Below are 11169 nucleotides of genomic sequence, written 5' to 3'. Positions count from 1 at the left end.
TCTTTTATGTCTTTAGGGTTTTGTGCAGAGGATACTTAGGTCATTAAAGGTTCATTATTTGTGTTAACAGATTGAGAACTTGGGGTGAAGGGATGGGTGGGAGAGAAAACAAGGCCTCAAGAGGAGGGAGAATTCCAGCCACAACTGCCTACTGTGCATGAACCATCAGAATTGCATACATTTTACTGCTTTGGCTTAGTGGGTACAGCAAAGACATTTCCCTGAAATGATAGATATGTGTAACAATTGAAGCGGAAGTGAAGTGAACAGACCAAGGAAAAGGTTATATTGAATAATGATCAAAATTAAACCTTATGTCTTGGCCTGAGAAGAAAGGGTGAGAAAATGTACTTCTTCCATGGTTGGTGGGAACAGTGAAGTTAACCAACTGGTTAGTTTAACTTGAGTTGTTGATGGCTCTTGGGTAGAAAGGAAACTTGCATTTACTAAGCGCCTACTGTATGCCCTAAGCATTTTGTAAATATCTTATTTGATCTTCACAACAGTCTTGGGGGATGAATACTGTTTTTATAGTATTTAAAAAAAACAGATAAACAGTTTAAGTGACTTGCTCAGGGTCAAGCAGCTAAGAAATGTGAGGCTTGATTTGGAACTTCTGTCTTCCTGCCTAGTGCTTTATTTACTGTAGAGATTGACAAAAACCAGCAATAACATTTTTGTAAGACGTCTCAGAACAGGAGACACAGTTAACTGTCATAGTGGAGAGAATAATGGATTTGGAGTTGGGAAGATGTGAGAAACTATATCTAATTTTGGCATATCCTGTCTCAGCTTCATTTTCCTCATCTCAAAAATGGAGACAGTAGCATTTGGGGTTGTGAGGATCCAGTAAAATAACATGAGATCCAGTGAAATTAATGCTAGCTAGTGTGAGTTCAGAAATTGGGTTTTTTAATACTTGATGATTATATGTCATGTTCAATATATGTGATATGGTATATATATATAATATACTCAACTATATCATATATGATATAATACTCAATATTATATGTCTATATATTATAATATAAATAATATGACATATTATTGCATATATATAGATATTCCATCATATATGTAGCCTCTCATTTAGAACTCAAGAAGTAGGTGACTGAACCAGGGTGCCCATCTGTTACTAAAGACTTGCAGTAGTCCAAGTGTTGGAAGATAAACAGGTCTTGGCAAATTGAGTCATAGCTAGTTGGGGGCAGCTAGGTGGTACAGTGGATAGAGCATCAGTGCAGGAGTCAGGAGGACCTGAATTCAAATCTCACCTCAGATACTTGACACTCACTAGTTGTGTGACCTTGGGCAAGTCACTTAACCCCAATTGCCTCATCCTGGGTCATCTCCAGTAATCCTGATGAATATCTGGTCATTGAATTCAGATGGCTCTGGAGGAGAAGTGAGGCTGGTGACCTGCACGGTCCTCCCTCAAAACAAAGTGTAAGTCATGTCATTTCTCTGATGGTATGGTCTTCTTCAGCAACGAAGGACAAACACACACACAGCTAGTAAGTGTCTGAGGCTGAGGCCTAATTTGAACTCAGGTTCTCCTGACTCCAGGTCAAGGGCTTTATCCGCTACACCACCACCACTACACTCATGCCTGAGTTGGATGTTGAGTTTGTATACTATCTCTTTGTAATACATTTATATGTAATCATATAACATTTGATAAATATTATATATTAGATAAGTATTTCAATAAGTTACAAACTTAGTACAATGTGTTTTTTCCTTCTGTCACAATTTAAGCATACAACAAAACCTTAAAGCCAAGGGAATCTCTAGGTTCAGGATGAATATGTACTGTTAGGGGTAATATGATCTTCTGGTTACCATTCATTGATACCATGGTGCTTCTCATTTTTTTTGGTAGAAGTACTATCGGGATCTAGGGAGATGCTACCTGTTGGATACTGGAGAGGTTCTCTACCTCTGTAACCTGTTAAATAGGGCTTTTTGAGAGATTGAGAGACATTGTCCAGTCCTGTATGTATTAAACACCTTGCATGTGTGAGGCATAGGCAGAGGTGTGGGCCATTCAAAGACAAAAACCACTTTTCTTACTGTCCCACGTAGTGCAGATAATAGGATTGCACATCTATATAGCCAGAAAGACCCTCGGATTATTGTTCACTTATTTCAGTTGCTTTTGACTTTTTGTTGACCCCATTTGGGGTTTTCTTGGTTGAGATACTAGAGCTATTTGCCATTTCCTTGTGCAGCTCATTTTGTAGATAAGGAAACTGAGGCAAACAGGTTAAGTGACTTGTCCAGGGTCACACAGCTAGTAAGTATCTTAGGCTGTATTTGAAGGGTCTTCCTGACTCCAGTCCTGGCACTCTATCCACTGATTATATCTATATATTGAGTCACCAAAGTCAAGTGCAAGTCATGTCATTATTTTTCTGATGGCATGGTCTTCAGCAATAAAGGATGAACACATATAATTCTATAACCAGAAGGGCCCTCAGAAGCCATAGCTAATTTAGCCAACCCTTTACAAATACAGTTTTAGGGCAGCTAAAAAGTAACTTGCCCAATGGCATGTAGGCTTGAAAACTCCAGAGGCAGGGCCCAACCTAACAGTCTAAACCCATTAGAAAAACTCTGAGCAGAGCAGTAATATTTCTAGCTTTCCAATTAGAGACATCTGGAGATATGTATCCTGCACCCATTTGCTAAGGTCTTCTAGGCCAGCTCTAACTTTTTCAAGTCTCAGTAGGAGCTTGCCACCACTCTCACCCTCAAGGTCCTACCCCTACCCCAAAGTTCAGGGAGGTGTTCAATGAGTCAGAAGACTGTAGCCTCTCGCTACGACTCAAGAAGTAGGTGACTGAGCCAGGATGCCCATCAGTTAACAAAGACTTGCAGTAATCTAAGTGTTGGAAGATAAACGGGCTTTGGCAAATTGAGTCACTGCTAAGAAGTGTCTGAGGCCTAATTTGAACTCTGGTTCTCCTGATTCCAGGCCCAGTACTCTATCCACTGCACTGCCAGCTGCCTGAGTTGGAGGTTAAGAGATTTGTATACCATTTCTTTTGTACCTAAGGAAAAAAGAGACTGGATTCTGAGCATAGCCAAGCCAGAGGGAATGGAGGCAGGAAAGTTTTAGGAGGCTGTGGTTAAAAGGAGATGATTGTATGTTTTTATCCTGGACTATTACAATTTCTGTGTTCCTTAACTTGTCATCACTGCTCCACTAAATTGGTCCTAAAGGCCAGTAAAAAACAAACCTAAAAGCAGCAGCAGTAAGCAGTTAACCTTTATATAATATTTGCTATGTATGGGTCAGGCACTGTGCTAAGCACTTTACATCTCATTTGATCCTCACAACCACCTTGAGAGGCAGGTACTATTATCCCATTTTAAATATAAAGGAGCTGAGGCAAACGGGCTTAAATGACTTGCCAGTGGTCAAAGAACTAGTAAATATCTAAGGTTGGATTTGACTCAAGGCTCAAACCCTTCACAATCTAGTTCCAACCTAACCTAGACCATTTTTGTGTAACTCCCTCCTACATTCCAGCCAAACTGACCTATTTAATGCTTTTATATATGACATTCCATCTCCCATAGACCTTTGCGCAGGTTGTTTCTCTCCCATCTGGAATGATTTAAAAAAATTTTTTTTAAGTTAATTTATTTTTAGTTTTCAACATTCGCTTCCATATGTTTCAAATTTTCTCTCCTTCCCTCCCTTTCCCCTTCCCCAAGATGGCATACACTCTGATATAGGCTCTACACATACATGGAATGATTTCTTCCTTACCTTTCCCCTAGCTTCTTTCAAGGTTTGACTCAGGGACCACTTCCTAGATGAGGTCTTTTCTTAAACCAAAATTTTTTTTAGTACTTTATGCCCCCTCTTCAAATTATTTGATATTTACTTTGTGTATTTTGGATACTTATATTTCTCTATGTATGTGGCTAGAGGTTATATCATTTTTATGTATGTCATCCCTACTGTCCTGCTTGGTGCCTTGCACATAGAATTATAGATTTAGATGGGGTATATATATGGAATGTCTAAGGACTAACATCCCTGGGGTGAAGACTTTTGGAGCCCTTTTCAGGGCTGCTCATCCACCTTTGGTGTTTACCTGACATTCAACTCTTACCTAAGGCTCCAAGAAGCCTTAGCATGAATAGGGACCATATTCAGGTTAGCTGTCTCAGCAGACAGGCTAAACCAGGTTGAGAGTGACTGACAGTTCTCAAACTTCTCATTGATTTGGGGGTGGGGGTCTCTGCTCCAAGTGTATAAAGATGTCCCCTAGCAGAATGAGTGGAAGAGAACAACTTGTTCCAATGACCAGGAAGACTGTGGACTGTGTAGGGATTGCTCAGAGGTCCGAAGGTGCCAAGGTTATCCATTGTATCCTATTGCCTTGATCTTGGCCCAACGTCAGTTATTTTGACTTTTGCCTTGCTACTGGATTTTGATGACTGGAAGAGAGAGTGAGGCTGATGACTTTGTGCAACTCTGCCTCATTTAAATCCAATTAAGTCAAGACATCACCCAGTGATGTCATTGGGCTTCTTTGCAAATGAAGGACAAATAACATAGAAAGTATTGTCATGGTAACACCATCTGGGGTTTTCTTGGCAAAGACACTGGAGTGGTTTGCCATTTCCTTCTCCATCTCTTTACAGATGAGGAAGATAAGATTAAGTGACTTGACCCAGGGTCACCGGGCTAGTAAGTGTCTGAGGCCAGATTTGAATTCAAGAAAATGAGTTCTCCCTAACTCCAGCAAAATTTCAGATGGTGTTACAGAATCAGACATGACTGAAATAATGAAACAACAACAAAAACAAAGGTAGAATTTGAATCCAGGACCTCTGCCTCCAAGTCCAATGCACTTTCAATTGTCACACACTGCCTTTCAACCTTAATAAATGCTTGTTGAAAGGATAGCCCGGTGGGTAAGGGAAAGTAGGATAGATATATTCAGAACTGAATACCATATAAAAAAAAAGACACCAAGAAAAATAAGATACTTTAAAAATGCTGGTTGAATTCAATTAAATTGACCTCTCCTCATTGAGTCTGTGTCTAATTCACTAGCAAATGCAATTCCAGCTCTTAGCTCACCTAGTGCTGTAGGCGCTTAATAAATGTTAATTGAATGAATGAATGAAAAGCATTTACTAAGCATATACTTTGCCATGCATTTAGCACCAGGAATAGTTAAAAAAAAAAAAAAAGCCCAGCACTATCCTTGCCCATGAGGAGCTTACATTCCAGTGGGAAAGACAATACTTCGGGTAACCTGGAAAGGTTTCTAAGATGAAAAGTGGAACAAGGAGGCAATTGATCAAATACCTTTCCAGTTGTCTTGATTAGATTTAGATTACCATTCCTGAATAACTCCATAGAAAATAGCCCCAATAGAAGTGGTTGCTGGATGGCCCCAAGTAGTGCCTACTCCAGCAGCTTAGTTACTCCCTGGCACAATCTTTGGAGATTCAATATTGTCCCTAATGAGATTCTTGATTTTGGTAGGAGTCATGGGACCAAATGGGGCCAATACTTAGTAGGTAGTAAAGAGAGAAACATTCAAAAGGCATTCAAATGAAGTACACCAGAAGTACCACTTGAGGGTGTAGAAGATTCATTGTAATCAGAAATGTGGAGCTGGGCCTAGAAACTGAGCTGAATCTGTGGCCTGCAAAGCACTCTGAGTAGTGATAAAACTCTCTCTCTCTCTCTCTCTCTCTCTCTCTCTCTCTCTCTCTCTCTCTCTCTCTCTCTCTCTCTCTCTCTAAAATACCTGTTAAACAGAAGTATAGGGACTCTTCTATACAATTCTGAGTTATACTAGTAATAGCTGACACTTATACAGAGTGCACCAAAATTTGTTAAAACCAGTTTAAACCTCACCTCTAGCAGAATTCTCCTTGAATTATTGATTTCTCACCCACTTAATAAAAAATCCAATCAAATAAACATTAAATGTCTACTGTGGGTAGCAAAGTGGCATAGTGAATAGATTGCCAAGCCTGGAGTCAGAGACTCTCGAGTTCAAATCTGGCCTTACACACTTACTAGCTGTGTCACCCTATTTATCTCAGTTTCCTCATTTGCAAAATGAGCTGGAGAAGGAAATGGCCAATTGATTCAGTATCCAAGTCAGTCAAGACTTGAATTTGCTTCTCAGGGATGAGATAAGATTAGTTCCTGGTAGGCCCTTAATAGATGCTTGTTAATTGATTGCTGCTAAGATCCAAAGCTGACCTGATTATCATAATTAGCCAGAGAATTTATTTCCTTGCAAAAGATGTTAACTGAGAAGCCTGTTAATTTATCTGTGTTTCATTTTCTGACAGAGAAAAGCAAGGTTGCCTGCTGAGACAGACTTTTTTGATGCTTAATTCTTGGGTTTCTTTCTTTCAAGGATGCTAGGAAAGGAGGTTTGAGGAACTAAAGCTAGGAAGGGTAAAACTTGTGGGTCATTTTATAGATGATAAAGTAGAGACCCAACTAGAATGAAGTGACTTCCCCAAATTTCACAAAGTAAGGGACAGAGATGACATTTGACCCCAGATTATCTTAACCTTTGGCCTTTCTTTGTCTTCTCAGTGCTTAGCACTATGCCTGCCTAGTACATTGTAATTAATCACTCAATCCATAAACATTTATTCTGGCCTGCTATGTGCCAGGCACTGTGCTAAGCCCTGAGGATAATTTTGTTGTGGTTCAGTCATGTCTGACTCTTTTGAGATCTCATTTCAGGTTTTCTTGGCAGAGGTGCTAGAGTAGTTTGCTACAAAAAAGAGGCAAAAGACAATTCCTACCTTCAAGGAGGTCACAATTTTATGGAGATGACAACATGCAAACAAATCTATGCATATATATATGAAATATATATTATTATATTATATTCATATATATTATATATGAAATAATTAAAAGAATTAAATGCCTGGGAAAGGCTTCATGTAGAGGATAGAATTTTAATTGGGACTTAAAGGAAACCAGGGAAGTCAGTAGTTGAGGAGGGAGAACATTTCCCTCTGAGACGGATTTGTGGAACACCCCAGAGACCAACCTGGATTGAAGATCATGTGCCAGAAAGTAAAGTGTAAAAAGACTGGGAAGATTGGGGGGCTGTTGCTGTAGTCCAGGCCTGAGGTGAGGAAGGCCTGCCTCAGAGTGGTTGACCATGTCAGAGGAGACGAGGGGGCATATTCAAGAGATATTGCAAAAGTGAAGTCAACAGGCCTTAGCAATAGATTGGATACAGGAGATAAGAGATGGTAATTTATCGGTGGGTTTTAAGCCTGAGATACTAGGAGGATGGTGTTGCCCTCTATAGTGAAAGTGGGAGTGGGGTGGGGTAGAAGGAATGAGTTAGGGGAAAAGATAATGAATTCTGTTTTGGACATACTGAATTTAAGCTGTCTCTTGGACATCCAGTTTGAGATGTCTGAAAGGCAAGATTGGAGATACAAACTCTACAGAGTTTGGGGTAGGATTGGTATAGATTTGAGAATCATCTGCATAGAGATGGTAATTAAATCAATGGGAAGTGATGAGGTCATCCAACCATAGAGGGCTCCTGACAGAATTCTCCCTGAGGGATACCTGTGGGTAAAGGGTGGGGTGTGATCTGAATAAGAATCCAGCAAAGGAGACTGGGGAGGAGTGATCTGACAAGTAGGATGAAAACCTGGAGAGAGTGGTGTTCCAAAAACCTAGAGAGAATTACCAAGGAGAGAGTAATCAATCGATCAAGGGGTCAAGCAGAATGAGGGCTGAAAAAAGGTCAATTGGATTTAGTAGGCAATCAATGTTTGTTGGGCAGCATGCTTTTGACTACATAATTCTGTCTAACAAAGGCTAGTATTTATACCTAAGGTTTGCTAAGTGTTTTATATGTGTTATTATTAGTTTTATTTCATCCTCACAAATCTGGGGGATACTCAGTCTTATCCCCATTTTACAGATGAAGAAACAGAGGCTGTGGTGACACTGCTAAATGTCTGAAGCAGATTGGAATTCAAGCCTTTCTTACTCCCAGGCACCAAGCACCTAGCTGGCTCAGAATCGGTTCTTTTCACCAGTGGGGGCTGGAATTAAAAAGATGAATTGGGCAGCAGATACTATACTCCCAGTCCCATATATGTCTTTTTTGTACATGATTGTTTATGTATAAAAATTTATCTCTCCTATTAGAAATGTGTTTTTTTCTATTCCTTTTATCTCCAGTACTTCCCACAGTGCTTGGCACATAGTAAGCAATTAATAAATACTTGTTGTCTATGAGGAAAGAGATGTGAGTTTCCAGTTCATTCTCCAGAAACTATGCTGGATCTTCCCCAGGTGACCTGGGTTTCAAATACCAACTTTGCTGCTTACCACCTAACTTTGTTGTGGTTCAGTTGTGCCAGCTCTTCATGACCCTATTTGGGGTTTTCTTGGCAAAGATACTGGAGTAGCTCACCATTTCCTTCTCCCCCTCATTTTCACAAATGAGGAAAATGAGGCAAACAGGGTTAAGTGACTTTCCCAAGGTCGCAGTGCCTGAGGCCAGATTTGAACTCCGGAAGACTCATCTTCCTGATTTCAGGCTTGGCATTCTATCTATCACCATCCAGCTTCCTTTATGACCTCAGGCAAATCACTTGACCTTTTTAGGTGGACCTAAATTTCCTTATCTGCTTAAACGAGGGTTGGTGGAGATGACCTCTGGAGTACCTTTCAATTCCCAATCTGTGATACTGTAACTTAAATCTGTCTGAGCCCAGTTTCCTCATCTGCAAAATGATGATAAATTCTTACCATCAAATAAATAATTACTAAGGCCCCTTCCAGTTCTAAATATATATATATTTAGATAATCATTTTCCTATTGAAGTAACTGACCTACCGCTAGAGAAATCCTATTCATCCTATAAACTCAATTTAAATCTTACCTCTAGTATCTTTTTAATACCCTCATGTATACACATAACAGTTTAAACTAGTACTCTCCTTAACAACTGTGAGTTCTATACCATAAATAATATTATTTCCATTTTACAGAAAAGGAAAATGAACCTAAGAAGACTTAAGTGATTTTTGTCTCTGAGACAGGATGTGAACCCTACTTCTTTTGACTCTGGCTATAATTCCACAGTGTCTTTCATTAGCCAGGTTTGGGATAGTATTTGCCCTTGAAATAACCAAAACTGGAGCTTGGAAGGGTCTGGGTTCCCTAGTGTAATTTTCAATCAATCAACCAATCAATTAGCTTAACAAATGACAGCTCAGTGGAAGCCTGAAGGCTTGAAGCACTCAAGGATTGGGTCACAGATATTTAATAGATGTGTGACCCTGGGGAAGTCACTTAACAGCTGTGTCTGCCTTAAGTTTCCTTTTCCGTAAAATGAGTTCAATAATACACCTACTTCTCCAGGTTGTGAGGATAAAATGAGATAATATATGGAAAGTCTTGACTGTTAAGCATCATGTTTTATGCTGTTTAAGAAAAAAACCTACTTTTCCCCCTCCCACCCTCATTTTATCCCTGACCTCAAGGACTTGACTTTTGACTGAGGAATTTACCTTGGGCAAGTCACTGCCCCTCCCAGACTCACATTTCTGAACTAACAAAGACCAATCTGAGGGAAATGCCTCATAAACCTAAATGAGATTAATTAGGAAAATAGGGAATAATATAGTCGGGAATATTTGCATGTCACTCCTACTCCAGAAACTTCAGTGGTTCTTCCTTTGCTTACGACTAAATAGACTTCTCTGGTATTTAGAGTTTCTTGCAATCTTGCTCCAACCTACCTTTCCGGACTGATTACACATTACTTTCCCTCTGGTACTCTATGCTCCTTTCATTCTTTATTTGCTTTTTTCTCACCTGTGATATTCTACCTCTCAACTGGGCTTTTGGGCAGGCTGTCCCTCCTCACCTGAACCCTTTGAGACTCCTGGTTCCCTTAAAGGTTCAATTCAACTTGACCTCAGTAAAGAGGCCTTTCCTGAATTCCTGCTTCCCTGCTCCCTCCAAATGACTATTATTTTTTTTATATATACTGAACTTGTTTTCTGCTAACATGTTGTATTTTTCCAAGTAGAGTAAATTCTTTGAGGAACACACTTGTACTTGTCAAGAACTTACCCGGTACTTGACAGTTCTAAATCTGGCTGTGCCCTAGATGAGAGAACAAAATCCCTTCTAAAATATCTCTCCTTTCCAAGTTATCCCTTGAAAGCCTTTGTTGCTTTGAGGGCCAATGGACCTGGAGTCTGGGGATTCCCTTGGCCCAAGTTAATGTGCTTGGATTATTGAATGTAATGCCAAAGAGAAGACTTTAGGACATTTGGTAAAATCTCCTTCAAAAACATCTGGGGCACATGGGGAGGGTTGCTCAATCTCTCTGTCTTGGTAGATTTTCGGAGACCTGGTTTTCCACTGGATACTCCTGCCTGATGTCCTCTTTACTTAGGTGGAAGTTGAATCGCTCTGAATTATTTATTGGTTGAGAGAACTGATGAGAAAGCATGCTACCCACCTTCTGACAGAGGGGATGGACTCAGGATGCAAAATAAGACATTAGGTGTTTGAATAAGACATAGTTGTTTTGTTTGAATATGAACATTTATTACAAGGCTTTTCTTTTTTTTTCAGTGGAGAGGTGGAAAGGATAGAAGATAGATATTTGTTAACTGAAAAGAATTAAAATAAAAAAGGTACCTATTGATTGAATTCCTTTGTTAAAAAATTAGTTTTATTGACACTTTAAAAATGATACTATCAATACTCAATGACCTGCCCTGCCCCTTCAACACCTAGAGCCCTCCCTTGTAACAAAAAGTTAAATACAACAAATCAGAATGCTGACCATGTCTATATTGTATGCCTCATTGTACACCTACTGTCCTATATTTCTAGACCAAGAGTAGGGAAGAGTGCTTGCTTCACTATCAGTTCTCTGAAGTTAGGGAAGGTTAATGCATTAATCCCAGTTCTGATAATCTTTCATTGTTTTATATTTTTGTGTTCATCATTCTCTTGGTACTACAGACCTCAATTGTCATTAGTTCCATGCAAATTTTCCTAATGTTGGCTATATTCTTTTTGGGTCCCTAGGTGGGTGTTGGTTGGACAATAGGGGTTTTGCTTGTCTGGATTTCCTGAAGATTCATATGTATCCGGA

This window comes from Notamacropus eugenii, chromosome 2 (genome assembly GCF_028372415.1).
Source record: "Notamacropus eugenii isolate mMacEug1 chromosome 2, mMacEug1.pri_v2, whole genome shotgun sequence".
NCBI classification, from domain to species: Eukaryota; Metazoa; Chordata; class Mammalia; order Diprotodontia; family Macropodidae; genus Notamacropus; species Notamacropus eugenii.
The sequence above is the reverse complement of the archived record's forward strand: the minus strand, read 5'-3'. Positions refer to the sequence as shown.